Raw genomic sequence first — 20,446 nt, 5'->3', positions numbered from 1 at the left:
TTTTCTATTATCAAGGATTCTTTTAATATTTAAAAGTAGCCATCATATATTACTTAGGTTTTTCATTTTCAGGGAATTCACCCATGATTATGATATAAATCTTGGAAATTAGCACCATTTTTGGATTAAGTTATTGACTCTAGAAAGCACCTGTTAAATATCTGTTCCTGGCTAGAGAAAATTACATTTATCTTTAGCATAGATCAGTTTATTAGATTAACTTTATTGAAAAAATTCAAATCTCCAAGTAAAATCAATAGGAACTAATGCCATTTTTGTTAGACTCAGAAGACAACCCAAAGAACAGGGTACTATCCATGAAGAGTATGCTTAGCGAGACACTGAAAGGCAGTCATCGTGAACATCCTAGAGTAAATCACTTGGGTGAAAATTCAGAATACAGAAAGGAGTTCGAGGCCTATTGTAGTGGTTTATTAAATTTTCTACTGTTGACCATATATATATAAAGGGTAAAGTTAAAATCAGTGTTAACTATGTTTGTAAAATATGTTTCTATTAGGTTCTATGGTATGTTTTTATTTGAACATTTAGTGCTGATACTTAGTCCTATTGTATAGTCTGATTTCTCTTAATTTAAAGTTTTCTTCATTTATTCATTAACAAATTCCAAGATATTTGCTATGCTAATAGCACTATACTGGTTACCAGAGACATAGAGATGAGTAAGATTCATATCTAAGAGATAAAGAAGATTTATTCCTCAAATTTACAAAACTGATTCACATTTTATTTTATGAGATTATTAACAGTTCATATTAAATATAAATCAATGATTTTAACTCATAAAATATAAAATTCTAAATAGTAATATTTTCTATATTATTAATGAAGTTGAGTATATGGAATACATTTGGAACTTGTTGCAACCTGCTACAGGTAACAGTTGAGCTGTATTTTTTTTTAAGATTTATTTATTTATTTTAGAAAAAGAGAGAGAGAAAGAGAGTGTGAGCAGGGAGAGGGGCAAAGGGAGATAGAGAATCCTGAACCAGATTCTCCACTGAGAGTGGAACCTAATATGGGGCTCAATCCCAGGATCCTGAGATCATGAACTGAGGCAGAATCAACAGCCTTCTACTTAACCAACTGAGCCACCAGGAGGCCTCCCAAACTGTATTTTTAAATCATTAACATGTCTTAATATAACACAGAATTGACACAAGTTTTAGTGTTTATCTCTACATTTTACCAAAAAAGAGACATAGCTTGGTGGTATATTGAAAACTCTGAATTTAAAAAAAAAAAAAAGCTTTATTTTTGCAGATGATAAATATGTTCCTGGCTATAACCCAAACTATGAAACTTAAAATATAAAGCTAAAAAATGGATTTTAGTAATTAGTCTGTTAGCATTAATATCAAATACCACATTAAAAAGAAACAGTAGCATTACCATAAAAGCTTTGACACATTTTTGATATTGGACAAAACAAATTATTCAAAAAGGCAATATATCATGATCAAAACTTTTTACTTATTTTGCTCTTCTTTCTGTACCTCAATAATATATTCCCAAATTGGTACTATCAAAACATTCAATAAGTATGCATGATAAGTTTGGAATTGTAAAACCACATAGTATTTATACTTTAAAAATTATGCCCAAGCAGTTATAAAGATTAAAATGAAATTATATAGTCCAATTACAAAAACTCCTTTTGTAATGATAATTTTCTTGCAGAACAACTGTTGTATAATAGCAAGGTTTGGTTTTTCCATTGTATTGCTTCAAGATTAATTAAAATACTTGTTCTAGTACACTACAAATGGGAATCAAACATGTCACTGATGAAGGTTGGTTGCATTGGTGATTATAATTATAATCATTCTTATCTGCCTTTTTCGTGGTCATAACTGCATAATTTACCTTTATTCTCATCAAGCCCTTCCAAATCCTACCAAAAAATCCACAACTATATAATAAATTCATATCAATGACTGCATCAACAAATAAACACACCACTATTTCTGAAAAACTTTATTGTAGCAATATTTTTTATCTGCTCAAATACGATTTGTTCACAAAAACAAAAATATATTTTGACAGCTGGATTTATTCAAATCATCTGTAATTTGAATCCAGATTTCTTAGTTTTCTTGACTCATTCTCTAAATAATTTTGCTTTAAATTTATAAACTTTTTAAAATTTTCTGTATTTTTTAAAAATGATACTTGTTTTAATTGGATTAATGAAGAATCTAACTCCTTGTAATATCATCCCATTCTCTTGCTGATCTCCACTTCTTCCCTCCCTGATTTTATCCCCCAGATTTCAGTCCTCAATTTTGTGCTCACCTTATTCTATATATATTGTGGATGACCTATCTACATGAGTGGGTCCAACTACTGTGCACATTGGTGTCTTAAAAAAAGCTCTAATTCAGAAACCTCCATATCCAACTGATGTCTCGATGTTTTTAAACAGATAAAACATAGTGGCCACAAAATTAATGTGTTCATATTTAATTCATCATCTTTTCCTCAGAGTAACCTTCCCTATTTTTCAGAATGTGCCCCAACATCTCACATTCTTCAAGACCACTTAGACTCCATACTTTTTCTTGCTCCTTAAATCTAATCAGTTAATATGTTGCCCAAACACTATCTCCTTAATATCTCTTAAAATTCACTCCATCTCTCCATACATAGCTATTCTATGGCCTTTGTTTAGGCTTTTATTATATTTTCTTGAATTATGAAAATCACCATATACCTTTTCTTCTCTCTTCTTTTAGAATTCTATAAGACCTATTCCTCTCCATAGGGAGTTGACTTGGTAACATGATATCAAGTGAAAAGAATGAAAAGGGAAGGGGAAAAACAGAGGCACAGGTGAGGTATCTAGCTGGTCACCACCGTGGAATGCCCCGAGAGTCTCAGAATTATCTGCTGGAAGAATAGAGGAGTAATTATCCAGTGGTTCTTACACTCTGGCCAAGGGTTGCTCCGTGGAGTATTTACTTCCAGAATTTCCAGGCGTATGCATGCATAAGTACTGAGTGGTTTGTTAGATAACCAAAGGCTTCAGCAGATTGTAGGATAGAAAGCAAGTGATACAGTGATACTGAGGCAAGATATTGTCCATTACACCCAATCAAACCTGTTTACGGGAGTAAGGATTAGAGGAGAGTTGAGAAACAGCCACAGGCAGGAACTTGCGTACATGTTCTTTCCATGACATAAATCTGATTATGCAGTGCCCATGCTTATGCATCTGCATGGCCTCCTAAAGATTAAGTTCCTTATCATAGCATACAAATATTCCCTGGGAAGTTGTACATGTCCTTCCAAATGCAAGTAAACTTTCTTCTTAACTGATCCTGTACCTACTAGAGTATCTAAAATAGGTAAATGCAGGAGCTGCTCATTATCAGTTGGTATAGGAAAAAGACACTTGAAGTAAATTCACCTAAAATGAATTAAAATTTTGTAAGGAACAGTGTCAATGGCAGTAGTGAAGTGGGATTTTGGGGGTAGATAATAAAAAAATGCATTACAATGAAACTGAACTAAAAACTCAGCTTACTACTCGTTTATTTTAGCAAGACAGCACAGGGGGCAGCTGTATTCTGATTCTTAAATACATTTTAAAAGTGCTACTATTTTGCATAGGTTTTTTTTCTAACAACATTTCTAATCATATGAAATTATATCTTTTATCACAATTATATTTACAAAAGGATAATAGTATATTTTTACTAAAATACAGGAAGTTTTCACCAGTTTCCCCAAAGAGCTTTGTTAAAGCTTGACTTCTAAAGCATTCTTTTAAAAAGGAAAATAACTAACATATAACCTTTATCACTATTGCCTTCTTTTTGTTAACTGCTCAACCTTTTACGTTCTGCACTTGGCAGTAGCTTTGTATGTGACTGGAATAGTCCACAAATATAATTTTATTGACATAATGAAAATGTAATTCTTGCAGGATATGCATTTTCACTTTCTAATTAATTTGCATTACATTTGCATTGCATTGACTAATGTTTACAGAACACTATTATAAGTGAACAGAGTTATTGATAGATAAAGAATTTGAGACGAAGAGCAGGGATACTCAGTAATGTTAAGTGGCTGGCAAGGGAAAGAGGGAGGTATTTTCTAGAGAATAATTTCATAAATTGTCAGTTCCTTAGTGATTATTTTCATGCTGTAGCAATTTTGTTTATCCTTAACCTCATAACTGTGAGGATTCAGAGAAAGATAATGAGAATACACTGTATATTTATCTTTTGTTCTTTTATTATTCTCAGAGGAGCCTTCCTGTTCTATTAAAATTGCCAGTGAACTCCTCTTTCTCCAATTAGACTGAATTTTCTGAGGTTAGGTAACCTTTTTTTAAATAATGATAAGGCAATAACAATAATAATTATTGATCTTGAAATTTATTTTTGGACAAGTTTTGTTAAGACATTTACTTGAATTATCTCACAGACTTCATGACAACCCTCAAAACACTGTATATTTGAGAGGTTATTATTTACTCCACTTTACATATCAGAAAACTAAAGTACAAAAGGTAAACACAAAAGTACAAAAAGAAAAGTTATTTTTTCAAGTACCTGCATAAGTGGTGAAATGGACATTCAAAATCTAAGCTGGACATCAGAATCTTGGTATGTATGTTTGCATTTATTTATTTATTTATAGATTTATTTATTTATTTGGAGAGAGAGAGAGTGTATGCCTGCAAGTAGGGGCAGAGGTAGAGAAGCAGTATATATCTATATATATACTATATATAGAGATGTCTGTATATATAGATGTGTGTATATATGTATATGCATATATGTGCATATATACACATTTTTCACAACTCTCTTCTTAAAAGATACAGTCCCTGAAGACAGGAATAAAAACAGGAAAAAAAATATATTATTTCTCAGGTGAGTCCTACTTAGTAGAGGCAATTCTACCCAAACCTTCCTTTCCTTACAATGCTTTAGTAAAGCATTTACAGATTAAATATTCCCTAGAGCTCTGTAGGATACAGAGAATCATCCACACAGTTGTATGTGATTTACAGGAATGTGCCCAAAAGGAAAGAAGACATGCAAAATCAAGAAGCACAGATGATGTAAGTAGAAGACAAAAAGGTAGCATTTTGGTTTATGGCTGAGAATCAAAACCCTGAAATTAGTAATATATGTTATATTCAAGTGAATCAAGAACTTTAAATTTCTTACAAAATATATGCTAGTTCTATAGTCTAACAATAATTTTAGGGATAAATATTGAGAATGCCTCAACTCCTTCATTAAATAAAACCTAAGTCCATTTTATTTATTGGTACGAGACTAGATTGATTTTTTTTTCATGGTGTTTAAGATTTATTGGAAAATACATATAATATATATGTAAATTGCATGCTATTTTTAAAATTTCTTTTCAGTGTTCCAGAATTCTTTGTTTATGTACCACACCCAGTGCTCCATGCAATCCATGCCCTCCATAATGCCCACCACCAGGCTCACCCAACACCCCAACCCCTCCTCTCCAAAACCCTCAGTTTGTTTCTCAGAGTCCACAGTCTCTCATGGTTTGTCTCCCCTTCCAGTTTCCCCCAACTCACTACTCCTCTCCATCTCCCCATGTCCTCCATGTTATTCCTTATGCTCCACAAATAAGTGAAACCATATGATAATTGACTCTCTCTGTTTGACTTATTTCATGCAGCATAATCTCTTCCAGTCCCGTCCATGTTGATACAAAAGTTGGGTATTCATCCTTTCTGATAGAGGCATAATACTCCATAGTGTATTTGGACCACATCTTCTTTATCCATTTGTCTGTTGAAGGGCATCTTGTTTTTTTCCACAGTTTGGTGACTGTGGCCATTGCTACTATGAGCTTTGGGGTACAGATGGCCCTTCTTTTCACTACATCTGTATCTTTGGGGTAAATACCCAGTAGTGTAATTTCAGGGTCATAGAGTAGCTCCATTTTTAATTTCTTAAGGAATCTCCACACTGTTTCCCAAAGTGCTGCACCAACTTGAATTCCTACCAACAGTGTATGAAAGAAATTGAAGAAGACATAAAAAGATGGAAAACCATTCCATGCTCATGGATCAGAAGAATAAACATTGTCAAAATGTCCATACTGCCTAGAGCCATCTATACTTTCAGTGCCATCCCGATCAAAATTTCACTGACATTTTTCAAAGAACTGGAACAAACAATCCTAAAATTTATATGGAACCCGAAGAGACCAGAATTGCTAAGGAAATGTTGAAAAAGGAAAAACTGGGGGCATCACGTTGCCTGATTTTAAGCTTTCCTACAAAGCTGTGATCACCAAGACAGCCTGGTACTGGCACAAAAACAGACACATAGACCAGTGGAACAGAGTAGAGCGCCCTGATATGGACCCTCAACTTTATGGCCAAATAATCTTCGACAAAGCAGGAAAAAAATATACAGTGGAAAAACGGCAGTCTCTTCAATAAATGGTGCTGGGAAAATTGGACAGTTATGTATAGAAGAATGAAGCTTGACCATTTTCTTACACCATACACAAAAATAAACTCAAAATGGATAAAAGACCTCAATGTGAGGCAGGAATCCATCAGAATCCTAGAGGAGAACATAAGCAGTAACCTCTTTGACATCGGCCACAGAAACTTTTTCAAGCTATGTCTCCAAAGGCAAAGGAAACAAAAGTGAAAATGAACTTTTGGGATTTCGTCAAGATCAAAGCCTTCTGCACAGCAAAGGAAACAGTCAACAAAACAAAGAGGCAACCCACAGAATGGGAGAAGATATTCCCAAATGACAGTACGGACAAAGGCTGATATCCAAGATCTATAAAGAACTCCTCAAACCCAACACACACAAAACAGATAATTATGTTTAAAAAAAATGGGCAGATGACATAAATAGATTGATTTTTTTTAATAGAGACAAAATCATATATCATTAGAACACTTTTTTAAAAAAATGATACTTGGTATTATTTATGAGAGTCAATGTAGGAAAAACTACTCAACAACATTTATAGAAGGAAAATTTTTCTGTTTGTTTCCACTAGATATATATATATATTTTTTGATGAACTGTAAAACCTATTCTTTTCTTTCACAGAATAGACAGAGTTTTAAATTGTAATGCTTTCCTCCCTCTTATTATCCAACTGTGAAAACATGTGTTTGTCTTATCCGCATAATGTAGGATGAGGAAACTTTGTTTAACGTATAGTGATTACATAGTAAAACATTCTGCCTCCATTTAAACAAAAGAGGAAAGTTGCCAAGTCATTTCCCAAAGACAACCAGAGTCATTAAATTAGAAACAGCTGGGGCAGACATATAATCATCTTATGCCACCACTAAAAAAGGAGGAGACAAATGAGGACAATAGTTCAGAAAAGTAGTTGATCCAAAACAGAAAGGGAATTCCAGAAAGGATAGCTTACTTTTAAATAGAGAAGGGCCAGTTGTTATGAATACAGGAAAACATGGACCATGTGGATTTTAAGTGTCTTATTCAGGACAGAGCTTCCCCAGGCAGCAATAGAGTTATTTCAACATTTCAGCAATGGAATTTCAATTACTTTTGTTCTAAAGTAGAAGTTACGATAGAGATTCTGACCTTAACTTATCTGTGAAACTAACTACATCATCCATATTAATTAATTAGTTAGTTACGCATATTTTATTTATGTGTTTATTTATTTTGATTTGATTCTTTGGCTTGTTTTATATTAGGGAGCTCATAAAATTTAAAAGTGAATTTGTTACTTTCTATTTTAATTACACTAAAGTTACATTTTCTTATATAATGCTAGTAAGCATAATGTAGTATATCCTTTGGGTGTTTGTTTTCCCATGCTCCAAGCAGTTATTGTATAAAGTAAATTATACCATACATGAGATCACAACCTAATACTACCACCAGTCACCTTTTAACAGAAACTAGCTGGCAATGGCTTTGTGAACATAATATTCTTTGAGATGCACATTAGGACCTCAGTCTTAGAAAGGAACTTCACATTTCCATCACCTCTTTGAGATTATTCTAACTGAACAATTGCAAACTTCTTCAGGTTAATCTTACATTATTTGCTTCCTCAAATATTTACTGCATGCTTAAGGATGTGCCAAGTTATATTTCTCATTGCTCGTGAACTTTAACAGTTCATGAAAAGAGACTGATCTTATCCAGTAGGCAATGTGATAAGCTTTGGAGAATATATTAAGCGATATTAATACAAGAGGATAACAACAACAGCTAGCTCTTTTGCTAAGTGCTTACTATGTGCCCAGCTTGATTATTAGTGCTTAACATCTATTAACCTATTTAATTCTTATAATAGCTATATCTGTTGACTGAAACAGAGTTTAAATAACTTGCCTACTTATATAAAAAGTGACAGAACTAAGATTCAGAAAGTGTCAGTTTAGCTTCAACACATCATAAACTGTGTTATATTCTACTCATTCTTCAGTAATCAGTCAAAAGCCTTCATCTCCTATTTTTAATTTAACATCAATCCACTGTGATGAACTATTATTGTGCACACACAAAAGTAGTGTAAAAACAGACCAAAGCCTCAGTGACAACTTTGAAAGTATATTTATTTCAATGCTAAAAAAGATTCAGGTACCTGACTTCCTATACAAAGTCTTAAAAAAACAAATGGAACAGTGGAGTTAAAAATGTGGCTTGTAAGTTAGATGCACTCAATTATTTCTATCACTTCTGATGTCAAAAAAAATAGGAAAAAAAGAAAGCATAAATCAAAATACAAAGTTTAATAATTCAGTTCTAATGAAGCAATTCGCTGAGAGTTTATTGATAGAAAAAGGCAGGATTTCTTATTTTAGTTCTAGAGAGAAATATAATAGTCAAGATTGTAATGCTAACTAAGGATTAGAAACTCTGTTCAGATAGCATAGAATGGGTACACAGGTCTGTGTTCATTTGATTAAAACAAATCCCACAGCTTATTGATCAGGAAAATGTTTCCAGATATGTCCAATAACAGTATGATATACTAAGTTAACTCAGTTTATTCTCATAATCAGATTCAAATGTTCAGACCCAGGTGTGATAAAATATAACATTAATTATTTTTATATCATTTAGGCAAGTGCTTTATAATCATAAAATTTCCTTTTATACTCTTATAGGATTACAAGCACAACCTTATACAACCTTAATTTGGGGTAATTGTCTTTAATTGTTGAATGTTTTAATGACAGTTGTTCATTTATACAAGCAAATGGTTTTTATTTCTGGGTCTTCCTGAAGCCTGGGACTGCGGGCATGTTCTCAGATTGTATAATTATGTATTTCCTCTTAATTTTATTAATTCACTTTTCATTCAACCATTTTTCACTCAACGCTTGAAAACATGGTGTTAAAATCTGGTGAAACTCACAATGCTTAATCTTGTTTTTGCCTTCTAATTATTTTATTACAAATAAATATTTTATTATTTACTATTTCCACCATTCAGAAAGAAGGGTACTAGGACCCCAGGGGATGGGGGTGAAAGGCATAGGATTTCTTCATTTAGTCATCTAAAAAAAGATAAACAAACTGTAATATTTTATTTAGATTAACTAATTAACCCACCAGTGGTCTTGAATGTATTTGGGCTTCATTGTAATGACTCAAATATAATTTATAGGGACAATAGAATGCTCTATTGGTAAGATTTGAATTTTGGATTGATATTTGGTAGACTAGTCTTCATTCTTGCCTTCTGCAAAATAAAAATACTATTACCTGTATTTTTTTTTCATTAACTGCATCAGATAAAATATATGTTGATTTTTATGCTATGATATAGAGATCATATAAGCTAATCCTAGTGAATATCTTCAAAAGCAAGACAGATAACCATAATTGGCAAAAAGAACCACTATCCTAAAAGCTATGGTTGGCATGTTATAGTACCAAAATTATGAGACCTTCTATACTGTGTACAGCATAGTTGATGGTTTTATATTTTCATAATCAGTCATGTTCATAGATACTATAGTAGAACACATTAGTTCACTCTTAGGGATTAATCTGAGAGAATTTCAACAAAAATGTGAAGTAGACATGCAAAATACTTTAAACTCTTTCATAAGGGTCCAGAATGAACTGCTTAAAGGACATCTGATTCAAGGCACTGGAGCACATTTAATCATTCTCTCTAAAAATACTAGTGAAAGCAAGGAAAGTATTAAGAAAAGGATGGAACAAAGAAGGAAATGGAAGAGGAAAGAGGAGGTTAAGGAAGAGGAGAGAAAACTGAATCCTCTGCTGCATCCTGGAATGACTACATTCACAGCTATCATAGCCTTTCCCAGCCCACTCCCATACAGTTTCTTTAGAGAGAAGACTACACATGTGGATAAGTTCTGCTATTTTTTAGAATAACCAAATGCAGGAACGATATCTGGCAGGGAAACAAATCCACACAACTGCAGAGGAAAACAAACATTCCAAACTTTCATCCTTTGATACACGTATAGGTAAGATGAATAAGGTCCAATATACATGTAATAGGAGATCAAAGAGGACTGGATCAAGATCGTGGTAAGTAGGGAAAATAATAAATATTATTTGTTTAATAATAAAAAGCAATAAAAAGTCCTGTGGTTTGAATAAAGTCTTTGCATTTTGCTTCAAAAAGCTCTGTGAAATACTAAGCAGTGAATGTTCTAAAAACTCATGTTCAACTAAACCCTAATGTTATAAAAATCAAAAGGAAATCTTAAAAATCAATAGAGATAAAAGGGAAGCTAATATGACTCAAATACTATCAACACTACATGCTCGCAGACCATAATACGATGTTTATCAAGTTCTGCTGAGTGATTTTAAACCTACAATGTAGAGCCAATGAAACTTTAAGAATGAGGACAGAACTCTAAAATTTCTAACTTGTATGTTTTACTACAATTCATTTTCCATGTATTCTTTCAAAACTAAATTAATCAGGTAGATCTTCTTGTAAAATATAAGAAAAAATAGTAAAATTAGAAATACAAAACAGCAATAAAATGAAATTAGAAGAGGATATCAAGGAGCTCTTGAATGAGTCTAGAAGAAATTATAAATCATCTTGTAAGCTTAATAAACAATCTGGAAGTACAAATAAGTAATATATTAACGAAATGAGGATACATGAGTCTTCTGATACATTAAAATGCATATTTTAAAAAGGAAGTGAAATTTTGGGAAGAAATATGGAATAAATGGGTCATGGTGATTGATAGTGATGTTCAGGTCAACTTTATCCTTATTGATATTCTTCCTACTTGATCTGTCAATTACTGAAAGAAAGGTGTTGAAATCTCATTTATAATAATGGATTCAAATATTTCTCCTTGAAGTTCTTTCAGTTTTGTGTCATGGATGTTGACACTGTTGTTAGGTGCGTACACATTTAGAATTGTTAGGCTTGTTGGAGAATTGGTGTCTTTTTCATTTTGTAAAGCCCCTCTTTATCCTTGAAAATTTTCCTTTTTCTGGAGTCTGCTTTGTTTGAAACTAATTTAACTTAGTATAGGTTATTTTTGATTAATGTCAGCATGATATATCTTCCATTATCCCTTTCTTTTATTCTATCTGGGTCTTGGTAATATAAGTGTGTGTGTGTGTATGTGTGTGTGTGTGTGTGTATATATATATATATATATAAATTTCTTTTAACCCACTGTGACAGTCTGTCTTTACTTGGTATATACAGACCATTATTTTTCTTGTTTTTCTCTCTTCTATAGTTTTTAAGTGAGTATAGTACTAGTTTGCTTGGGCTACCATAATAAAATACTATAAACTGGGTGGCTTAAACAACCGCAGTTCTGTAGGGTAGACGTTTCAAGATCAAGATACGGGCAGGGTTGGTTTATTCTGTGGCCTCTCTCCTTGGATTTCAGTCTTTCCTTTTTGATGTGTTCTCACTGTTTTTCTTCCATGCATATGAATCCCTGGTATCTACTTTTGAGTCCAGATTCTCTCTTCTCCTAAGGACGCCAGTCAGATTGGAAGAGGTCCCTTCCTAAAAGTGTCATTTTAACTTAGTCATTTCTTTGAAGGTTCTACGTCCAAATTCAGTCACATTTTGAGTTACTGGAGTTTAGACTTCGACATAATAGATTTAGGGAGTGTACATAATTCAGCCCATTGACAGCATATTATATGTTTCCATTTTCTCCCTTACTTAGGTATAACTTGTTCTTTTAAAACATGTTAGGAGTATAAAACATTTTTTTAAAGTAATCTAAATTTATCTTCAAATAACCGTATACTGCTTTACTTGAGTGTAGGTAACTTATACTCAACAAGCATTCCCTTAACTTAAGGGTGTTAAGAGTGTAGATAACTTAACAAAGCATTCCCAGTGCCTCCCTCCCATCCATTATGACATGTCTATCATTTATTTCACTTGTCCGTATGCTATAATAACCTAGCACATTGTTGTTATTATTACTTTAAATAAACCACTGCATTTTATTAATTTTTAAGAGATCTTATTTATTTGTCAGAGAGAGGGAGAGAGAGAGCGCGCACAAGCAAGGGGAGCAGCAGGCAGAGGGAGAATTGGAGTACCCTGCTCAGCAAGGAGCCTGATGCAGGACTCAATCCCAGGACCTTGGGATCATGACCTGAGCGGAAGGCAGATGCTTAACCAACTGAGCCACCCAGGTGTCCCAAACCATTATATTTAGGTCAATTAACAATAGACAAAATAGACTCTATCTTATTTTCAATTGTTTATTCTCTAATACTATTCCTTTCTTAAAGTAAGTAAGATTTCTGATTAATTTAATTTGTTTCTTCTTTTAAAACATCTTTTATCATTGATTGCAGGAAAGATCTGCTGGTGAGCACACCTCAGCTTTTATTTCTCTAAGTACTTTTTTTTAAGATTTTATTTATTTATTTGACACAGAGATCACAAGTAGGCAGAGAGGCAGGCAGAGAGAGGAGGAAGCAGGCTCCCTGCTGAGCAGAGAGGCTGATGTGGGGCTCCATCCCAGGACCCTGGGATCATGACCCGAGCTGAAGGCAGAGGCTTTAACCCACTGAGACACCCAGGTGCCCCTCTTAAGTATTTTTGCAAGAAGTATCTCTCTTTCAGTGTTCAAGAAAAATCCCATTGTAAAAGGATTCTGAGTCACTTTTTTTTTCAACATTTTTAATATTTCACTCCACTTTCTTCTTGCTTGCATAATTTCTTTTCTTTTTAAGGTTTTATTTATTTATTTGACAGAGATCACAAGTAGGAAGAGAGGCAGGCAGAGAGAGTAAGGGAAGCAGGCTCCCTGCTGAGCAAAAAGCCCAATGCTGGGCTCAATTCCAGGACCCCGGGACCATGACCCAAGCCGAAGGCAGTCTTCAACCCACTCAGCCACCCAGGCCACCCATGCTTACATAATTTCTGATGAGAAAGATACTATAATTTTCATCTTCATCTATAAGTATCTTTATGTTTTGCAATGTACTTTTAGTTGTAACACAAAGGTACTATAAAAAAAAAAAAGTACTTGTTAGGATTTAAACCTTCGTGTTAAATACGTGGTTTAGAGAAGGAAAAGATGAGCTATAGAATGGGAGAAAAATATTTGAAAAGCACACAGATAACACTTATATTCATGATACACAAGGAATTCTTAATTACTGAACAATACAAAACAAACAGCACAATTAAAAAGTGGGTGGGGCGCCTGGGTGGCTCAGTGGGTTAAACCTCTGCCTTTGGCTCAGGTCAAGATCTCAGGGTCCTGGGATCGAGCCCCATATCGGGCTCTCCGCTCAGCAGGGAGACTGCTTCTACCTCTTTCTGCCTGCCTCTCTGCCTGCTTGTGATCTCTCTCTCTCTCTGTCAAATAAGTAAATAAAATCTTAAAAAAAATGGGTAAAAAATCTGAACAGACATATCACTAAAGAAGATAAACAGATTAGAAAATAAGTATATGAAAAGATAGCCAACATTATTTATTATTAGAGAGTCACAAATTAAAACAAATGACATACTGGTAAAATGGCTAATATTGAACAAACTGATGATAGCACTCACTGGTGAGCATGCAGAGTGACAGAAGCTTTTGCTCATTGATGGTGGTAATTCTAAATGGTAAAACCATTTTGAAAGACATTAACAATTTATTACAAAGCTGAGCAGTCTTACCATCTAAGTAATTATTCCTTATTATTTTTTTAAGATTTTATTTGTTTATTTGACAGATAGAAATAACAAGTAGGCAGAGAGGCAGGCAGAGAGAGAGGGGGAAGCAGCCTCCCCACGGAGCAGAGAGCCGGACGTGGGGCTCAATTCCAGGACTCTGGGATCATGACCTGAGCTGAAGGCAGAGGCTTTAACCCACTGAGCCACCCAGGGGCCCCAGTTATTCTTCTGTATACTTAAACCATCTGAAAATGTAGGTATACTTGAAAATCTTCACAGGAATGTCATTATCAGCTTTATTTATAGTTACCCCAAATTGGAAGCAGTCAATAAGCCCTTCAATAAGTGAATGGATAAAAACATCTGTGGTATATCTATATCTGTGCAATAGAATATTATTCTTTAACAAAAAGAAATGTACTATTAAGCTACAAAGACACAGGTTCATCTTAAATGTATATGTTTAAATGAACCAGTCTGAAAACCATATACTGTTTGATCCAATTTATATGACATTCTAATAACGGCAAAACTACAGAGACGATAAATAGGTTAGTGGTTGCTAGTGGAGATAATAGGTAAGGGTTAAGTACTTGAAGCACAGGAACTCCTTTAGGGAAATAAAATTATTCTGAATGATACTGCAGTAGTCAATAAGTGACATTCTATTTGTGAAAACCTATAGAATTTTAGAGCATGAAGAATGAATCTTTTTTTTTTTTAATGAAGAGTGAATCTTTATGTAAATTTAAAAAGTTAATTAGGATTTGGTGGTAACCTTGTTTGGAATGAAGAAAGGGGCAACAATCTGTTTTAAATGTTGAGCCACTCTGAAGAGGGTGGGAAAAGAAGCACTAAACTAGGTAACTTTAGAAATGAGTGAAGTTTTTAAGTCTATCGTTGATGAAGCTATTTCTCATAATGCATTGGTTCCGATGCTGCTATTCACATGCACTGGGTACATGTGTACTGAATTGAGCAATGAATAAAGGAATGGCAGATGGTGAGAGGCAGGTTTCCCACTACTGGAGTGAGAGTTGATAGATAAGAAATGAGAGGAGGCTAGAAGGGCCCATGGTGTTATGAAAGCGAGTTGAAGGGATCCGAAGGAAATTGTGCTTAATTTAATATAGATACAGGTGGTTATATATGCACATATTTATATATGTTTGCATGTACCCAAGGTAGTATATGCACATACATTTCTCGTTCTGTCACCTGGAAGGGTCTGGAAGCAACAACACTAGAGTAGCAAAATGCTGGGAATGGCCAGCAATCCCCATAACAAAGGATGAAAGTTTACTCCAAACAAGTTGCTGTGATAGAAGAAGGCAAGGTGTCAACACTCAGAGACAAAGACCCTTTGTTGTTCTTTGCCCCCTGCTTTTATGGGCCTTCAGGATAAGTCTTTATCACTGTTTCTCAGGCAGTGATGTGTGACAAGGGGTCATACGGAAACTGGGAGGATCTGTTTGTAGGAAAGATATCATATGCTAATCCGCTTGTTCTACAAATTCTGCTAAGCACAGCCTAAGGGACAATGCAGACATCTCTTAGATCACAGGGTTCCTGTTTGGGCTAAGAAAGCTTTGGGGAGGGGTGCCTGGGTGGCTCAGTGGGTTAAAGCCCCTGCCTTCGGCTCAGGTCATGATCTCAGGGTCCTGGGATCAAGCCCAGCATTGGGCTCTCTGCTCAGCAGGAAGCCTGCTTCCCCCTCTCTCTCTGCCTGCCTCTCTGCCTACTTGTGATCTCTGTCTGTCAAATAAATAAGTAAAATCGAAAGAAAGAAAGAAAGATAGATAGATTTGGGGGAAAGCAACTCCCCATGCCATTCCTACGGCAACCTGGTCATACAGACCTTGGCCTTCCAAAGGCATCTGCCCTTCTCTGAAATCTTCCCTGGCCCCCAGCAGCTTCCATGTTACATTTTAACAAGCCAGGTATTATGATTTCATGCTCTACATTAACCCTAAGAGCAACAAACACACCTAGAGCCCAGAACTTGATTTCTAATAACATTCTTCAATGAAAGGGAGCAGAACTTTTTGGGAAAATGACTGACTTTAAAACTAAAGCGGAAAATACACAAACCTGCCTCTCTGTGTACTTGTGATTTCTCTCTGTCAAATAAACAAATTAAATATATATATATATGTATTTTAAGTTAGATAGTACGAGTTCTCTATGAAGTGCAGTCTGCTTGGTCAGAGAATGGGCTAAGGTGTCAGGTATAGAAGCAAATTCAGTTGAAAAGTTTCCCAAGGACTCCCACATAAGGGAAGTGTTAGTCTCTGACTTAACAGAGGAAACCTCCAGGGAACACTGAAGGTTCTTAGCTCTTAACTCCCCACAGAAATCAGTCCAAAGATGAACCAGTCCCGGACCTTCCTGGACCAATGTTTAGCATTTTAGATAAAATGCTACTTTTATTTATTTACCTTTCATTGAGTAAAATTAATACGACATAAAGGTAACCATTAAGTATGTTAGAGTGCCTAAATCAGAGTTGTTTGATACATTCAAGATGCTTGCAACTACCACCTTTATAGTTCCAGGATATTTTTATAACCCCATAAGGAAACCCCATACTCATTAAACAGTAACTTACCATTCCCCCTTCCTCTCCAGCCCACCCCCAGTCACTGACAACCACGAGTCAGCTTTCTATCTCTATCAATTTACCTATTCTGGATATTTTAGATAAATGAAACTGTATAAAATGCAAATTTTAGGTCTGATTTCTTTCACCAACTTTAATGTTTGCAAGGCACATTGACATTGTAGCATGTATCTGTATGTCACTCCATTATATGACTGAATAATATTCAATTGTATAGATCAACAACATTTTTTTTATCCGTTCTTTGACATTTGGGTTATTACCACTTTTGGCTATTATAAGTAGTGCTGCTGTAAACATTTGTGTATATATATATTTAAATACCTCTTTTCAGTTCCTTGAATGTAAACTTAGGAGGGGTATCTTTGGGTCATACGGTAATTCTGTGTTTAACTTTTTGAAAAAACTTCCAGGGATGCCTGGGTGGCTCAGTGTGTTAAAGCCTCTGCCTTCTGCTCAGGTCATGATCTTAGAGTTCTGGATCAAGCCCTGCATTGGGCTCTCCCCCCTCCCCCCCACCTGCCTCTCTGCCTACTTGTGATCTCTGTCTGCCAAATAAATAAATAAAATCTTTAAAAAAATAAATAAATAATAAAAACTGCCAAACTGTTGTCCAGAGTGGCTATTCAGACCATTTTACCTCCCCAATAGCAATGTAAAAGCATTCCAATTTCTCACATCCTGACCAATACTTATGTTCTTAAAAAAAAAAAAAAATACACACACACACACACACATACACACACACACTGTGATACGGTATCTCATTGAGGTTTGATTTGCTTTTCCACAATGACTAAGGATGCTGAATATCTTTCATGTCCTTATTGAGGTACTGTCTATTCAAGTCATTTACCATATTGGGCATTTGTTTTTGTTACTGAGTAGTTATAAGAGTTCTCTATATATTTTGGATATTAGACCTTTATTAGTTTTATGATTTGCTAAATATTTTCTCCCATTCTTTGGGTTGTCTTTTCACTTTCTTAATAGTGTCATTTGAAGAGCAGTTTTGTTCTCAATTTTTATGAAGTCTAGTTTATTTTTTTGTTTGTTTTTCTTTTTCTCCTTGTGCTTTTGGTCTCATATAAGAATACTAAATTCTAGATCATGAAGATATACTTCTATATTTTCAACTAAAGGTATTATAGTTTTAGCTCTCACATTTATGTCTTGGATCCATTTTTAATAATTTTTGTATATGGTATGAGGCTGGGTTAGACTTCATTCTTTTGCTAACTTTGGATTTACCTTGCTTTTCTTTTTCTGGTTCCTTAAAGTATACAATTAGGCTACTGATTTCAAATCAGCAGATTTTACGAATCTTTTCTTTGAATTTTTGAAGAAATCTTTTTCTTTTTCTTTCTTTTTTTTTTTCTTCCCCAGTATAAATGTTTATAGCTCTACATTTCCAAGTGAGCACTGCCTTCACTGCACGCCAAAAGTTGAGGTGTGTTGTGGTTTTGCTTTTATTTGTCTTAATGTATTTTCTAATATCCCCTGTGATTTCTTCTTTGGCCCATTAGTTAAGATTGAATCTCAAGTGTAACCCAAGCTTGTTCCAAATATTATTCCTTGCCCCAGACTGTTGTAACCAATATCTGTTAGTTTAAATGCTTCTGGCAAAAGCCACTAGGGAAGTCATCCTAGCCCAGGGAATGCTTCAAGTTAGGTGAAATAAATGCTTTGTACGGGTCATTGAGAAATGTACCAGATATATGGAGACCCATAAACACAGTTCTTTGAGAATAAGGTCCATGTTGCTTTCTCCAGTTCTAACAATCTGCACTAGAAGTGCAGCTACTGATTTTTAACTTTTTGAGGAATCTCTGTTTTGTTTCCCAGGGGCCTGAACCAATTTGCTTCCTCACCAAGGGTGTTCAAGAGTTCTCTTTTCTCCACATCCTCGCTAATACTTGATATCTTTTGTCTTTTGGATTATAACCATTCTAACAGGTGTTAAATGGTATCTCATTGTGATTTGGACTTCTGTTTTCCAGATGATTAGTACTATTGAATACTTTTTCATCCATTGTGTTGGACATTTATATGTCTTTTTTGGAAAAATGTGTATTCAGGTCCTCTGCCCATTTTTTAGTCAATTTTTTGGAGGGGGGGGAAATAAAGTTGTATAAGTTGCCTATATGCTTTGGATTTAATACCTTATTAGATATATGATTTGCAAATATTTTCTCCCACTCTATAGGTTGCCTTTCATCTTATTAGTTACTTTTGGGGAGGAATGGATAGAATTCCCTACTCCACCATTTTCAGTGATGTCATTCTTAAAATACTGTTTATAAAAATGAATACAGCTATAAAGCAGCACTCCACACTGAATCTAATTTCTCAGTTTGCTTGCATTTCCATTCATTTCCTGTTTCTCTCCTTCAGTGTAGGACCTGAAAGCAGAGAAGAACCCATTGTTTTAGTTTGTTTACAAAGAAACCAGTCAAAAGTCAAAATGTAGAACTGTTGGGAAAGGAATTTTTGATAGCTATATATCCTGAAGAATATGACCTAACCACAAATAAATGGACAGGGTAAACTAGATGCAAAGATACAGTCAGAGAGAGCAAGTAAATTACTTCTAAAATTATTCAGCACCCAGGAATGTAACTTCAGTCTTCTCTCCTTGCAAATGGCAATATAAGATAGTTAATTTTTTGAAGCAAACAAATCACCTTAATTGAACACAGTTTTCATTTTAAAACAAGTTGTAGAGCTTAAAGCTGAAGTCCTCCAGAGAAAATAGCCTTATGATTTATATCAGAACTGCTCAAATGCAAGGCAATTTGTGAGGTTGCATATGAATAATGCAGGGTGAGAACAGCACAGGAGGAAACCATTGAAAGAAAGTAAATGAAGTCCCTTTAAAATGGAATATATAGGAAACTATTTAATTTGAATTATTCACCAACACTTGTGATATTACAGGAATAACCATAGATCAGCGAATATTTCAATTTTTAAGATGGGGTCACGCTGTTCCTTTTATATATTTAAAAAAAAAAGAAATTCCCAGAGACCAAAAATGGTAAAGTGAATGAGAAGTGCATTACAGCCTATGAATATGCAGGGATGTGCTAGAGTTCACCTGAAAAGAAAGGAAGAATGGCCTTTGGAACTCTGTGACACACAGCTGGAGCTGTTGACTCAAGATCCACAGAGGCAGTTTCTGCCAGTTTAAGAGCATGTTCAATGATCAGCAGAAAATGCACCTTTTAGATATGTTTTGACTATTTCTGACTCTAATGATGAGCTGTATGTTTTGGAGAAATTCCAAGTATCTGAGTAGTACCTTATTTCCTTTATATATGGAAAAAAGATGAATGTTACCCCTTTTTCTTTTACATAATCCTAAATATACAGTGTTGAGTGGTTTAATAAGTAATTATTCCAAGAGAATCAAATGAGAAATTCTTTTAGGGTAGATCGTTCAGTAATGTTGGAATAACTGCATGATTAAAATACCATATAAAGCATTTGGTATTTACTCCATTAAAATCAAATAGAAAACCTTACCAATTGTCATATCAATTAATCCTATTTAATATTGCATATTATTTTTAGGTTTAGCAGGTCCTTAGTAATATACGCATTATGTTGTATTGACAATGTTTTGGACTCACAGAGTTGAAAAGTCACCTGATCTATAGAAGTTTAAAATCAATA

The 20,446-nt window shown here is 34.4% G+C and overlaps 1 long non-coding RNA gene across 1 annotated transcript; it reads left to right on the top strand.

Moving 5' to 3' along the window:
• Positions 1-1,010: 1,010 nt before the first annotated feature.
• LOC116584045 lies at positions 1,011-13,039 on the top strand. The gene is made up of 3 exons (XR_004283034.1): positions 1,011-1,027; positions 9,485-9,488; positions 12,979-13,039. It is a non-coding gene; the product is annotated as an uncharacterized LOC116584045 (long non-coding RNA).
• The last annotated feature ends 7,407 nt before the right edge of the window (positions 13,040-20,446 follow it).

Source organism: Mustela erminea, chromosome 2 (assembly GCF_009829155.1).
Source record: "Mustela erminea isolate mMusErm1 chromosome 2, mMusErm1.Pri, whole genome shotgun sequence".
Taxonomy (NCBI): Eukaryota; Metazoa; Chordata; class Mammalia; order Carnivora; family Mustelidae; genus Mustela; species Mustela erminea.
The sequence above is the reverse complement of the archived record's forward strand: the minus strand, read 5'-3'. Positions and strand labels throughout refer to the sequence as shown.